The sequence below is a fragment of the Chrysochloris asiatica genome, unplaced genomic scaffold (genome assembly GCF_000296735.1).
Source record: "Chrysochloris asiatica unplaced genomic scaffold, ChrAsi1.0 scaffold00026, whole genome shotgun sequence".
Taxonomy (NCBI): domain Eukaryota; kingdom Metazoa; phylum Chordata; class Mammalia; order Afrosoricida; family Chrysochloridae; genus Chrysochloris; species Chrysochloris asiatica.
This window is the reverse complement of record NW_006408544.1, coordinates 11,464,224-11,478,560: the sequence shown is the minus strand read 5'-3', so window position 1 is coordinate 11,478,560 and position 14,337 is coordinate 11,464,224. Positions and strand designations below refer to the sequence as shown.

The following is a 14,337-nucleotide window of genomic DNA, read 5'->3' as shown; positions in this document are numbered from 1 at the left end:
AAGATTTTACAATATTAAAATCTGACTCAAGATTTTACAATGTTAAAACAAATAGGTCCACAACCATACTACCTACTCTGTCTCCCTCAGACTCAGCGTAGAGTTAAAGCTCAACACCTTAAGGAAATGGTAGCAGAGACATATGCTGGTAGCTAAGAAGTTACATATATAGTTTTAAATTAAAAGATGTATAATAACACAAACAGCTTAGTGGCAAGAAATTGTTTCTAATACACAAAAAGTTTCTTTTTAAAAGAAATTGTAACATCTTTGGAAAACTTCCCTATTATTTCTTTAGTTCCCATGAAGTTCATGCAGGTACATTTCTTAAAACAATCTTAAAGTACACTGTGGATGGAAATGGAATGTACATCCAGAACTACAGGTGAACACTAAGATCTGGGTGCTGATAGAAAAGTCTTCCTGATTTCTGCCGTCACACATTTTTGTTCTGGAACAAAGGTTCTTTGGCCTCTCCTGGGGCTTGAGCACTATGAGGATGGCTGTGACTGCCACAGTGCTGTTTCCAACTGCTGGACCTTAAGCTTAAGTTGGTATGTTCCAGAATAAACAAGCAGAGCCAGCAGCACTGAACAGGCTCCAAAGAGGAAGCGAAGATGAGGGATGATGGAATTCTGTTCAAGGTGGTGCTGAGGGCTGGTGTTGGTTCCCAGGTCTGTTCCTGTTATTGGCAGTTCTTTCAGTTCCACATCAAGTATGTAGAATGTGAATCCATAAAGGGCTGGTCCCAGCCCATTGCACAGTCCTTGAATTCCTGTTATCATTCCTTGCACAACACCTTGTTGATCAGCATCAGCAGTTCGTAAAACAAGTGCACTGACAGCTGAAAAAGTAATGCCCCAGAAGCCCATATCATCCAAGGTTCTGAACCAAAGCTATACCATGCCAGCTGCAATATTTGAAATCCCAGACCCAATATAATAGTGTTCTTATTTCCAACCAACCTCTTAAGTAACCTCAAAACTATAGTCTGTGCAATAATAGAAGAATGCCAAGAACCGCTATAAATGCTGCAACACTTTCAGATGAAGTTTTCATGATCTGTCTGAAGTATTAAAAAAAAAAAAAAAGCTGGAATATTCTCAGTTAATTGAATACAATGCACACATCTTCACACTGCAATGTGCAAGACTAATGATATGACAGGGTCTTAGCTCAGGAAGAGCTCACAATTTGATGATAAGGCCAGATTCATATGAACACATTTAATTCAAGACACCCAGGAATATGTGCCAAATGGAATGTTTTTGGAAATGTGGAACTCGAGAGATTCATTCAATTAGGGCTGGGGCAAGATGGTTTGCTGATGAATTTTCAGGTAGCTATGATTAGGGATGCAAGTGATATTTTGGTAAAGATAATACAAAACAGCTGCAACTATACATTGACAAAAAAGTTCCAGAGGTTCAAGCCAGACTCAAAAAAGGACGTGGATTGAGGACATCAGATGAATTTTTGCTGAAAACAGAAAATACTGGAAATGTTTACCTGTGCTTTATGGACTACACAAAGGCTTTTGATTGTGTGGAACATGACAAGCTATGGACAACATTGTGGAGAATGAGTATTCTCGAACACTTGATAGTGCTCAGAAGGAACCTGGGAATAGACTAAGAGTCAGTTCAAATAGTACAAGGGAACACTGACTGGTTTAAAATTAGGAAAGTTGTGTGCCATGGTTGTATTCTTTCACCATACTTACTCCGTCTGTATGGTGAGCAAATAATACGCAAGCTGGGTTATATGAAGAAAAATGTGAAATCAATATTTGAGGAAGGCTCATTAACAACCTGTGATATGAAGATGATACAACCTTAAGTGCTGAAAGCCAAGAGGACTTAAAATACTGATGAAGATCAAAGTCCACAGACTTCAGTAGGGTTGCACCTCAATGTAATGAAAACAAAAATCCTCACCACCGACTAAAAAACAACATCCATATAAATGGACCGGACCAATAAACAACATCCGTATAAATGGACTGGACCAATAAACAACATCCGTATAAATGGACTGGACCAATAAACAACATCCATATAAATGGACCGGACCAATAAACAACATCCGTATAAATGGGCTGGACCAATAAACAACATCCATTTAAATGGAGCAACCACTCTCCAGCATCACAGCATAGCTTTTATTTTAAATACAGCAGGGTCACCCACGGTGGACAGGTTTCAGCTGAGCTTCCAGCCGAAGGCAGACTAGGAAGAAGGATAGACAGACTACTTCCAAATATTTAGTCACTGAAAACCTTATGAATAACAGTGGAACACTGTCAGCACCAGAAAATGAAACATGATGAAGAGCACCAGAATATTGTCAGATATAGTGTGAGAAAATGAGCCCCTCACATTGGAAGGTACTAAAAATGCAACTGGAGAAGAGCTGCCTCCTCAAAATAGAGTTAACCATGATGATACAAATAGAGCAAAACCTTCAGGGTGTTCATTTGCTGATGGGGCACAACTCAAAATGAAATGAAAAAGCTGTAAAAATCCATTAATAATCAGAACATGGAATGTATGAAGTATGAATCTAGGAAAGTTGGAAATTATCAAAAATGAAATGGAATGCATAAATATAGATATCCTAGGCATTAGTGAGCAGAAATAGACTGGAATTGGCCATTTTGAATTTCACAATAACATGGTTTACTATGCCAGGATGCCAGGAAAGACAAATTAAAGAGGAATGGTGTCACACTCATCATCAAAAAGAACATACCAAGATCTGTCTTGAAGTACAGCACTGTCTGTGATGGGATAATATTCATACACCTACAAAGAAGACCAGTTAACACCACTATTATTCAAATTTATGCACCAATCACTAAAGCTAGTGATGATGAAAATGAAGAATTCTAACTTCTTCAGTCTGAAATTGATCAAACATGCAATCAAGATGTATTGATAAAAACTTCATAGGAGTGCAAAGGTTAGAAATGAAGAGGAAGAATCAATAGTTAGAAAGCATAGCCTTGGTGATAGAAATTATGCCAGATATCACATGACAGAATTTGGTAAGACCAATGACTCCATTGCAAATACCTTTTTTAAGCAACATAAAAGACAACTATATAAATGGCCCTCATCAGATGGAATACACAAATCAAATTAACCATAACTATGGAAAGAGACAGTAAAAAAGCTCCAGAACATCAGCCAAAACAAAGCCAGGAGGAGACTATGGAACAGATCATCAATTGCTCATATGCAAGTTCAGTCTGAAGCTGAAGAAAATTAAAACAAGTCCACAAGAGCCAAAATATGACCTCGAACATATTCCACCTGAATTTAGAGATCATCTCTAGAACAGAATTGATGCCTTAGACACCAAGACTGAAAACCAAAAAAGTTGTGGGATGACATGAAGAACATCATATAGGAAGAAAGTCACAGGTCATTAAGAAGACAAGAAACAAAGAAAAGACCAAAATAGATTTCAGAAGAGGCTCTGAAACTTGCTCTCCAAGTGTAGAGATGTGAAAGCAAATGGAAGAAGTGAGGAGGTACAAGAGTTGAATAGAAATTTTGAAAAGGCAGCTCAAGAAAACAGTCAACCATTATAACAAAATGTGCAAAGACCTGGAGTTAGAAAGCCAAAAGGGAAGAACATACTTAGTATTTCTTAAATTGAGGAAACTCAAATTGAAGGAAAAATTCAAGCTTCAATTTGCAATATTGATGGATTCTATGGGCAAAATATTGAATGATGCAGAAAACATTAAAAGAAGATGGAAGGAATACACAGTCACTGTGCCAGAAAGAGATGGTTGATGTTCAACCATTTGAAGAGGGAAGAACTCCAACGTTCATTGAGGGCATTGGCAAAGAAAAAGTCTCTGGGAATTGATGGAATACAAATTGAAATCTTTCAACAAACTGATGCAGCACTGCAGACACTCACTCATCTATGCTAAGAAATTTAGAAGACAACTATCTGGCCTACTGACTGGAAGAGGTCTGTATTTGTGACCATTCCAAAGATAGACAACCCAACAGAATGTGGAAATCATTAGCAATATCAATGCTATCCTATGTGAGTAAAGTTCTACTAAAGGTAATATAAAAATGTCTGCAACCATACATTGACAGAGAACTTCCAGAGATTCAAGTTGATTTCAGAAGATGACATGGAATGAGGGATGTCATGGCTGATGTTAGATGAATTTTGGCTAAAAGCAGAGAATACCAGAAAGATATTTACCTGTGCCTTACTGAGTATGCAAAGGCTTTTGATTGTGTGGATCATGCCAAGGTATGGACAGCATTGCGGAGAAAGAGTATTCCTGATTGGGCTCTTGAGGAACCTGTACATAGAGCATGAGGCAATTGTTCAAACAGAGCAAGGGAACACGCAATTGTTTAAAATTAGAAAAGGTGTGTGCCAGCGTTGTATTCTTTCACTGTACTTATTTAATCTGTGTGCTGAGCAAACAATCCAAGAAAATGGATTATATGAAGAAAAACATGGCATCAGGATTATAGGAAGACTCATTAACAACCTGTGATATGCAGATGATACAATCTTGCTTGCTGGAAGCCAAGAGGACTTAAAATAGTTTCTGATGAAGATCAAAGACCACAACCTTCAGTATGGGTTGCACCTCAGTATAAAGAAAACAAAAATCCTCACCACTGAACCAATAGACAACATCATGATAATGGAGAAAAGATTGAAATTGTACAAGACTTCATTTTTCTTGGATCAACCATCAACACTTATGGAAACAACAATCAGGAAATCAAACGATGTATTGCATTGGGCAAATCTGCTCCACATGGCCTCTTTAAAGTGTTGAAGAGTAAAGAAATCAGTTTGAGGACTGACCAAAGCCATGTTTTTTTCAATAACCTCATATGCATGCAAAAGTTGGACAGTGAATAAGGAAGACCATAGAATAATTGATGCATTTGAGCTATGGTGTTGGAGGAGAATATGAAAAGTATCATGGATTACCAAAAAAAGCAAAGCAATCTGTGTTGGAAGCTCCCTGGATGCTCCTTGGAATCCAAGGTGGCCATATTTTATTTTTCATACTTGGACATATTGTCAGGAGGGATGATCCCTGGTGAAGGATCTCATGTTTGGTAAAGTGAAGAGTCAGAGAAAAAGAGGACGGCGCCCAGTGAAATGGATGGGTACAGTGTCAGTAGCAATGGGCTCAAATAGAGCAACAATTGTGAGTTTAGCACAGGACTGGGCAGTATTTTATTCTGTTGTGCATTGGGTCACTATGAGTTGGTTCCGACTCAATAGCACCTAACAATGTATGAATGAAGAAAAGATTGAAATTGTCAAACAAAGATTTCATTTTGCTCAAATCAACCATCAACGCTTATGGAAGCAGCAGTCAAGAAAGCAAACGATGTATTGCATTAGGCAAATCTTCTGCACAAGACCTCTCTAAAGTCTTTAAGAGCTAACATGTCAGTTTGAAGACTAAGGTGCACTTGACCAAACGATGGTATTACAACAATCTTATATGAATGTCAAAATTGGACAGTGAATAAGGAAGACTGCAGAAAAATTAATGCATTTGAGCTATGGTGTTGGAGAAAAATATTAAAGTACCATGGACTGCCAAAATAACAAACCAATCTTTGTTGGAAGAAGTACAGCCAGAATGCTCCCTTGAAGCCAGGAAGGCCTTACTTCATCTTTCATACTTTGGGCATACTATCAGGAGGGACCAATCATTGGAGAAGGATATCATGTTTGGTAAAGTGGAGGGTCGGAGAAAAAGAGGAAGTTCCCCAATTCGATGGATAGGCACAGTGGCAGTGGCAATGGATTCAAGCTTAGCAACAATTGTGAGGTTGGTGTAGGATCGGGCAGTGTTTCATTTGGTTGTGCATAGAGTTGCTATGAGTCGGTACTGACTTGATGGCACCTAACAACAACAACATGATTGGGGAGGAGGGAAGTTACAGGATGCTTATAGAGGGTATTCCTGGAAAAGCCAAACAATGGAATGTAGGTAGGAGATCTCAGCTGTTGGGAATGGTGTATAGGATTTTTGGTAGGGAGCCATGAAATGACTGGCTTCAGAGCAGATGTGAGGAAGCCTTTGGAGGGGTTGAATACTGACCAAAGAATTTAACTTCCTATTTTGCCCAATTCTCCCTTCCATTAAAATCAATGTCGTGGGCCCTATTTTAAACTGATTCTTAAAATCAAGGAAAAGGAGAAAAACGTTGCTCGTTAGGAATGTTCTAGAGCATATTCATCTATCAACTTGGAGGCTCAGTGTAGTCAGTGGCAAGGCATCAGTAACATTTAAGCAAAGGGATCAATATTTCCATCCCTTTAGCCTTTGAATCCAGAAACACTAAAGTCATTCTAAAATTTAAAACCAATTAGGTCTTTCTCCTTTTCCTAAAACCTTTCAGTGACCTCCATGACCTATGGGATAAAGACCAATGTTCCTTGGTATGCTTTTCAAGAGCATGCTCTATTCATTTCTATATCCCAAGCATTCAGTACATAAAATAGTACCATATTATGTTGCTTGATGAATGAACAGCTGGATAAATAATATATGTTGTTGTTGTGTGCCGTTGAGTCAGTTCTGACTCAGAGTAACACCGTATAGGATTTCTGAGGAGTGGCTGGTGGGTTTGAACAACTAAACTTACAGTTAGCTGTTGTTATTGTTATGTGCCATGGAGTTGGTTCCAACTCATAGCAACCATGTACAGGGTTTCTGAGGCTGTAAATATTTACAGGAGCAGAAAGCCTCATCTTTCTCCTGTGAAACAGCTGGTAGTTTTGAACAGCTGACCCTGAGGTTAGCAGCCCGATTCATAACCACTACTCTACCAGAGCTCCTTTTGCAGTTAGTAGTCCAGTGTTTATCCTACAGGTCACACCAGGAATACATATGTTTTAGAAAATTACTCAGGCTGCAATGTGGAGGGTGGATCGAGGGGATGAAACCAGTTGGAAGAAACCAGGCAGTGCTTATTGCAAGAGTCCAGGTGAAGGACAATGCGGTCTGAGCTCACGAGTGGCAAGGGTTATTGCTAAGGCAAATCCACAGGATCTGACAGTGGAATGTAAATGAGTCTCCTCTTGCCCTCCCCTTTGTCTCTGTGTTCCTCAGAGTCCAAGAGTTGCTTTTTAAAGAGATTTTCTCCATTTTTCTGGAAGAGAAAGGCCCTGCTCAGCTGCTGCCTGTGTTGCTATAACAACTTGGCTGCAGCTCTTTTAGACAGATCCATTTCCTTAAATCATTTAAGGAAAATTAGCTGCCAAAACAACATAAAGCAGCTTTTAAAATAGAGCAACACAGGTTGTTTTTTTTTCCCCCCTTCTCCTTGCCTCTTGTAGTCCTCAAGATAAGCTGCTCTCCTTCTGTCAAATAAATAAAAAAATAAATAATAACACATTTACTTGGCAAACATAGTAATTGGTGACATGGTCAAATAACACACATAGAACCAGCACTCATTCATTGTTGTTGTTAAGTGCCATCGAGTCAGTTCCGACCCATAGTGACCCTGTACAGGGTTTCCGAGGGTGTAAATCTTTATGGGAGTAGAAAACACTCATTCATATCAGTACACACAACACACACACAAAACATAGAAGCATGTAGAATAAAACAGAAATATACATACATGTATATATATTTGTTGTTGTTAAGTGCAGTTGAGTCAGTTCTGACTCAGCAATCCTGTGTAAGGTTTCTGAAGATTGGCTGGTGAATTGAACTACTTACCTTGCAGTTAAAATCAAACTTGCGATCCAGTACATTATCTTCCAGTGCCACACCAGGACTCCTATACATATGAGAGTGAGTCAAAAGTTATCTGCGCTCTGGTTGTAGAATTTTAGAAAAGGCAAATACATCATTTTTTACATAATCTCCTTGCTTTTTAATATACTTTATCTATCTGTCAACAAACTTTTATAAACCTTTATTAAGAAAATGTATTCAGTTGAGCTGCGAGCCAGGAATACATTGCTGTCTTCATTTCTTCATCAGAGGTGAATCTTCACTTTTGAAGGGCTGCTTTCAGGAGCCCGAGTAGGTGAAAGTCTATCAGAGCAAGATCAAGACTATAGATAGGATGCTTCAATACCTCAAAATGAAGTTTTTGCTGAGTATCAACAGTGTGGGCAGAGGTGTGCAGATGTGTATTGCCATGCAAGATCATAAAGTCATTGGCTAGCAGGCCTTTGCTTTTAATCTGAAATTTCAGCTTTAGCTTTTCTGTGAGCATCTCACTGTAACAAGAAATGTTGATTGTTGAACATTTTTTCTGATAGTGTTCCAATCCTGGCCCTTGAGAATCCCAGAAAAGTATAAGCATCAATTTTCCAACAGATGGTTGACTTTCAAACTTTTACTTGGTTGGCAATTAAGGATGTTTCCATTCCATACTCTTCTGTTTACTCACATTCACAGTGATGTATCTATGTATCATTGTCAGCAACACTATATTTTAAGAAACTTTTACCTTCCTTTGAGCATCAGTACAAATTTTGTTTTCAGATATCTAAATGCTTCTGCGAATGCTCTTCCATGAGCTGTTCATGTAACCATCTTGCACAAATTTTTCAAAATCCAAGTCTGAGTCTGTCATGGATTATTTCATAGACTCACCCTCATGATATATATATATATGTTGTTGTTAAGTGCCATGGAGTCGGTTCCGACTCATAGCGACCCTGCACAGGGTTTCTGAGGCTGTAAATCTTTACAGGAGCAGAACACCTCATCTTTCTCCCGTGGAACCACTGGTAGTTTCGAACTGCTGACCTTGCGGTTCACAGCCCGATTCGTTGTTGTTGTGAAATGCCATTGAGTTGGTTCTGACCCATAGCGACCCTGAATAGGGTTTCCAAGGAGCAGCTGGTGAGCTTGAACTGCCAACCTTGCAGTTCAAATGGCTTTGCATATATATATATATAGAGAGAGAGAGAGAGAGAGAGCTCTGGTAGCGTAGTGGTTACAAATCAGGCTACGGACCTTAAGGTCAGCAGTTCGAAACTACCAGCTATTCCATGGGGAAAAGATGAGGCTTTCTGCTCCCGTAAAGATTTACAGCCTTGGAAACCCTGTACAGGGTTGCTATGAGTCAGAACCAACTCCACGGCACATAACAACAAATATATATATATATACACATACATGTGTTGTTGTTGTGAAGTACAGTAAAGCAGTTAAGCAGTTTCACTATTCACTCAAAATTGCATACTCCGAGGAAATAGCCCATGAAGTCTGATCTTAGGGTGTACAGAGATTTCATTGGGTCACCAGATTGAATGACTCTGAAATTTAGCTCCAAATTAGAAATGGGAACACCTGAGAATTTTTACCTGACATCCTTTTCATTTCATGGGTTGGCAGGAGAACCTTGCTGGTATATTGAGCAAATGTAATGTTGGGAAGGGCATATGACAAGACAAAGAGTAGAAGGTTGGGGGAACTCCTCTCCCCACTCCTCATTCCATATTTAAACTTAGAAATAAATTAAGAACATATCATCAAAAAAACACCACAAAAAGATCAGTCATGAAGTACAATGTTGTCTGTGACAGAATAATATACATACACTTGTATGGAAGACTAGTTAATACCACTAAGGATTTGACCAACTTCTTCAGTCTGAAATTGATCAAACATGCAATTAAGATGTATTGATAATTACTGGTGATTGAAATGCAAAGGTTGGAAACAAAAAGGAAGGATGAGTATTTGGAAAACATGGCCTTGGTGATGAAATGATGTTGGGATCACATGGTAGAATTTCACAAGACCAATGACATCTTCATTGCGAATACATTTTTTTGAACAACATGAAAGATGAATATACACATGGGCCTCACCAGATAGAATACACAGAAATCAAATAGACTACACCTGTGGAAAGAGATGGTGGAAAAGCTCCATATCATCAGTCAAAACAAGGCCAGGGACTGACTGTGGGACAGACCATCAATTGCTCTTGTGTAAATTCAGGCTGAAGCTGAAGAAAATTAAAACAAGTCCACAAGAGCCAAAATATCACCTTGAAGATATCCATCCCACCTAAAGTTAGGGATCATCTCAAGAACAGATTTGATGCATTAGCCACTAAAGATCAAAGACCAGGAGAGTTGTGAGATGATATCAAGAGCATCATACAGGAAGAAAGCAAAAGGTCATTAAGAAGACAAGAAAAAAGAAAAAAATCAAGATGGATGTTAGAAGAGATTCTGAAACTTTCTTTCCAGTGTAGAGATGCTAAAGCAAATTTAAGAAGTCAGGAGGTACAAGAGCTGAACAGAAATTTTCAAAAGTCAGCTTGAGAAGACAAAGTAAAATATTTTAACGAAATGTGCAAAGACTTGGAGTTAGAAAACCAAAAGGGAAGAGAACACTTATCAAGCTGAGGGAACTGAAGAAAAAAATTCAAACTCGACTTGTGGTATTGAAGGATTCTGTGGACAAATTATTGACTGATGCAGAAAGCATCAAAAGAAGATGATGGAAGGAATACACAGAGTAACTGTACCAAAAAGACTGTTCAATGTTCAACCGTCTCAAGAGGTAGCATATGATAAAATGGCAATTATCCTGAAGGAAGTAGTCCTAGGTACATTGAAGTCATTGGCAAAGAACAAGGCACAGGGAATATATAAAATACAAATTGAAATATTTTAACAAACTGTTGTGGCACTGGAGTCACTTACTCATCTATGCCAAGAATTTGAAGGACCTGGCCAACTGACTGGAAGAGATCCATATTTGTAAACATTCCAAAGAGAGGTGACCCAATGGAATGAAGAAATCATCAGATAATATGAATGATATGCCATGTTAGTAGTGTTTTACTAACAATAATACAAAAATGGCTGTAACCATACATTATAGGGCACTTCCAGAGGTTCAAGTTGATTTCAGAAGAGGAAATGGAAAAAGGGATGTCATAACTGACATCAGATGAATATTGGCTGAAAGCAGAGAATATCAGAAAGATGATTAACTGTGCTTTATTGACTACACAAAGGCTTTTGATTGTGTGGATCATGACAAGCTTTGGACAGCATTGCGGAGAGAGAGTATTCTCAAACACTTGATTGTGCTCATGAGGAACCTGCACATAGACCAAAAGGCAGTTATTCGAACAGAACAAGGGAACACCAAATAGTTTGATATTAGGAAAGGTGTGTCCCAGGGTTGTATTCTTTCATCATACTTATTCAATTTGTATGCTGAGCAAATAATCTGAGAAGCTGGATTGTATGAAGAAAAATGTGGCATCAGTATTATAGGAAGACTCATTAACAACCTGTGATATGCAGCTGATACAACCTTGCTTGCTGAAAGCAAAAAAGACTTAAAATACTTGCTGATGAAGATTAAAGACCACAGAATTCAGTATGGGTTGCACCTCAATATAAAGAAAATAAAAATCCTCACCTCTGGATCACTAAATAACATCCATAAAAATGGAGAAAAGATTGAACTTATCAAAGACTTCATTTTTCTTGGATCAACCATCAACACTCATGTAAGCAGCAGTCAAGAAATCAAACAATGGAAAACTAAGTTAGAGGAGGTGCAGTGAGGTTCGCCGTCAGCAATACCACAGAATACCAGGCAAACCAGATTCAGGACAGAGCTCCATAACTTGGAACCACATAAGTCGAGATGTCTAAAAAGTTTGAAGGCTTATAGCTAGTGCAACTTAGAGTGGAAGTAAGAAATTGTGTACTTTTGAGGCCCGAGCCGACAACTTGGGCGAGACCGAACAGCAAGACCAAGCGGGGGAGAAAGAAAATTATAGACCAATATCCCTCATGAACATAGATGCAAAATTCTCAACAAAGTCCTTGCTAACAGAATCCAGCAGCACGTCAAAAAGATAATATACATCATGAGCAAGTGGGATTCATATCAGGGATGCAAGGATAGTTCAACATTAGAAAAACGATCAATGTTATCCATCATATAAACAAGAAAAAAATAAAAGAACCACATGATCGTATCAATTGATGCAGAAAAGGCATTTGACAAAATCTAACATCCATTCCTGATAAAAACACTGAACAAAGTAGGAATTGAAGGGAAATTCCTCAACATAATTAAGAGCATATATACAAAACCAACAGCCTACATTACTCTCAATGGAGAGGACTTGAAATAATTCCTGTTAAAGCTAAAAAACCACAGCCTTCAATATAGATTGTACCTCAATGTAGAGAAAACAAAATACACACAAATGGATTTATAAATATTATGATAAATAGATAAAAGATTGAAGTTGTCAAAGACATCATTTTGCTTGGATTCACAATCATTGTTCATGGAAGCATCAGTCAAGAGATAAAAGTATGTATTGCATTAGGCATATTTGATGCAAAAGACCTCTTTAAAGTATTCAAGAGCAACGATACCAGTTTGAGAACTAAGGTGCATCTGACATGGTCCGTATTTTCAATGATCTCATGTGCATGTGAAAGTTGGACAATGAATAAGGAAGACCAGAAAAGAAGTGATGCATTTGAATTATGGTGTTGGTGAGGAATATTTGAAAGCACCATGAACTGCCAGAATAACAAACAAATTTGTCTTGGAAGAAGTTCAGCCAGTATGCTCCTTAGAAATAAAGGGGGAAAGTGGGACTTAGTCTCTCATACTTTGGAAATGTTGTCAGGAGGAACTAGTCCCTTGCGAAGGATATCATGCATGGGAAAGTGGAGCATCAGTGAAAAAGAGTAAGACCCCGAGATGGACTTACATAGTGACAGCAGCAATGATCTCAAACATAACAAGTGTGAGAATGGTGCAAGACCAGACAGTGTTTCATTCTGTTGTGAACAGGATCTCTATGAGTCAGAACCTACTCGGTAGCACTGAACAACAAAAACCACAGTGCATTTGTTGAGTCCCTGGATGACATAAACAGTTATGTATTCAACTACTAGCTGCAAGGTTGGCAGTTCAAACTCACCGAGAAGTACTTGGACAAGAGACTTGGTAATTTTCTTCTGAAAGGTCACAGCCTTGAAAACTATGTAGCACAGTTCTGCTCTGCAATATATGGGTCACAATTAGCTCAACAGCAACTAGGTTTTTAAAAAAAATGGGGCATTTGTAGACTGACCCATTGAGGCCTCAGTGACTCTGGTATCAGGAATGTGAGGTCTCAAAACTATATTCCATCCTCATAAATGGAGCAGCTAAACTTTGTGGTAGCAAGGGTGATTGGGAATACTAACTCTCAGTCTGAGTAATCTACTGTTTATTTGGTTGATGTTCTTAGGCAAGTATCATTCCTTCTCTAAACGTTTAGTCACTCCTCCCCTTCCTCATATATCCTTTGTAGGATGATCTCCAAAGAGCCCTTCTGGCTCCAACAATCTGGAGTGTTTATTGGTTATAGTACATGATCTACTTACTGGTTTTCCATGACACAGTACAAAAGTCATGGCTGCTGCTAGCGAGGTCAGTTTGAATAAAATTTTTATGAAGGTGCTTAGTGCGTGGCAGATACTCCATAAATGTTAGTTTCCTAAACTTCATTGTGTTCACCCGTTAAAGAGAAGAACAATCTCTGTCCTGCCTACCTCATAAATAGTAGCAATCCCCTGTATGTAAATACAAAATGTTTTATAAAAGTGAGAGGGGGTTACTGCCCTGGGGTAGGGTGGGAAGGAATGTCTTACTGAAATACGAAGAGACAGTAGCCAGCTGCCATAGATTTCATGAGAAATAGATAAAGGAACTATCAATACCACTATAGACCACACTTTTAGGTTTTCTCAAGTATTTTTCCACTCTTACCAACACGGTCCAGGGAATCAGTAAATAGCCACTGAAGGTTCAATATGGGGATAAAGACTTGAAGTAAATATAATGTTGTACAGGGGGGTCTGAGAACGTAGGGTGCTTTGGGTTCATGAAATTTTTACAGTTTTTCCTACAACTGTTTGAGATGGTTTATAAAACTTTAAGGTGTCTTAAGATAAATCATTATTTTTCTAAAGGGCAACTTCTCCAACCTGTGATAAAAAGACATGGTTTTTCTAACTCTCTAGATTATAACTTTGACTCTCTGGAAGAAATAAGGATGGAGAAATGGATCTCTTCTTTCAGAGTAATATTTCTGTAAAGTTGGTTGTTCTCTTCAATTTCTCATATTTTTATACCAAAAGACAGTGAGTACCTTTCACCAACTGACTAAATCCATACAGGGATTTAAAGAGCTTCTAGGAAGTGCCTTTTGAGCAGATTGATTACACTTTCTGGGTTCCTTATCTATAAAATTAGAATAACTGTATCCACTTCATGGGATTTGGGTCAGGATTAGACAA

At 38.4% G+C, this 14,337-nt stretch overlaps 1 protein-coding gene and 1 pseudogene across 1 annotated transcript in view; one reads left to right on the top strand and one right to left on the bottom strand.

Moving 5' to 3' along the window:
• The window catches only part of AGBL4 (ATP/GTP binding protein-like 4), a 2,461,121-nt gene that overhangs the window by 2,239,963 nt on the left and 206,821 nt on the right, over positions 1 to 14,337 (top strand). The gene's annotated exons all lie outside the window — the stretch shown is intronic.
• On the bottom strand, positions 437 to 1,077 carry LOC102831682 (annotated as a pseudogene).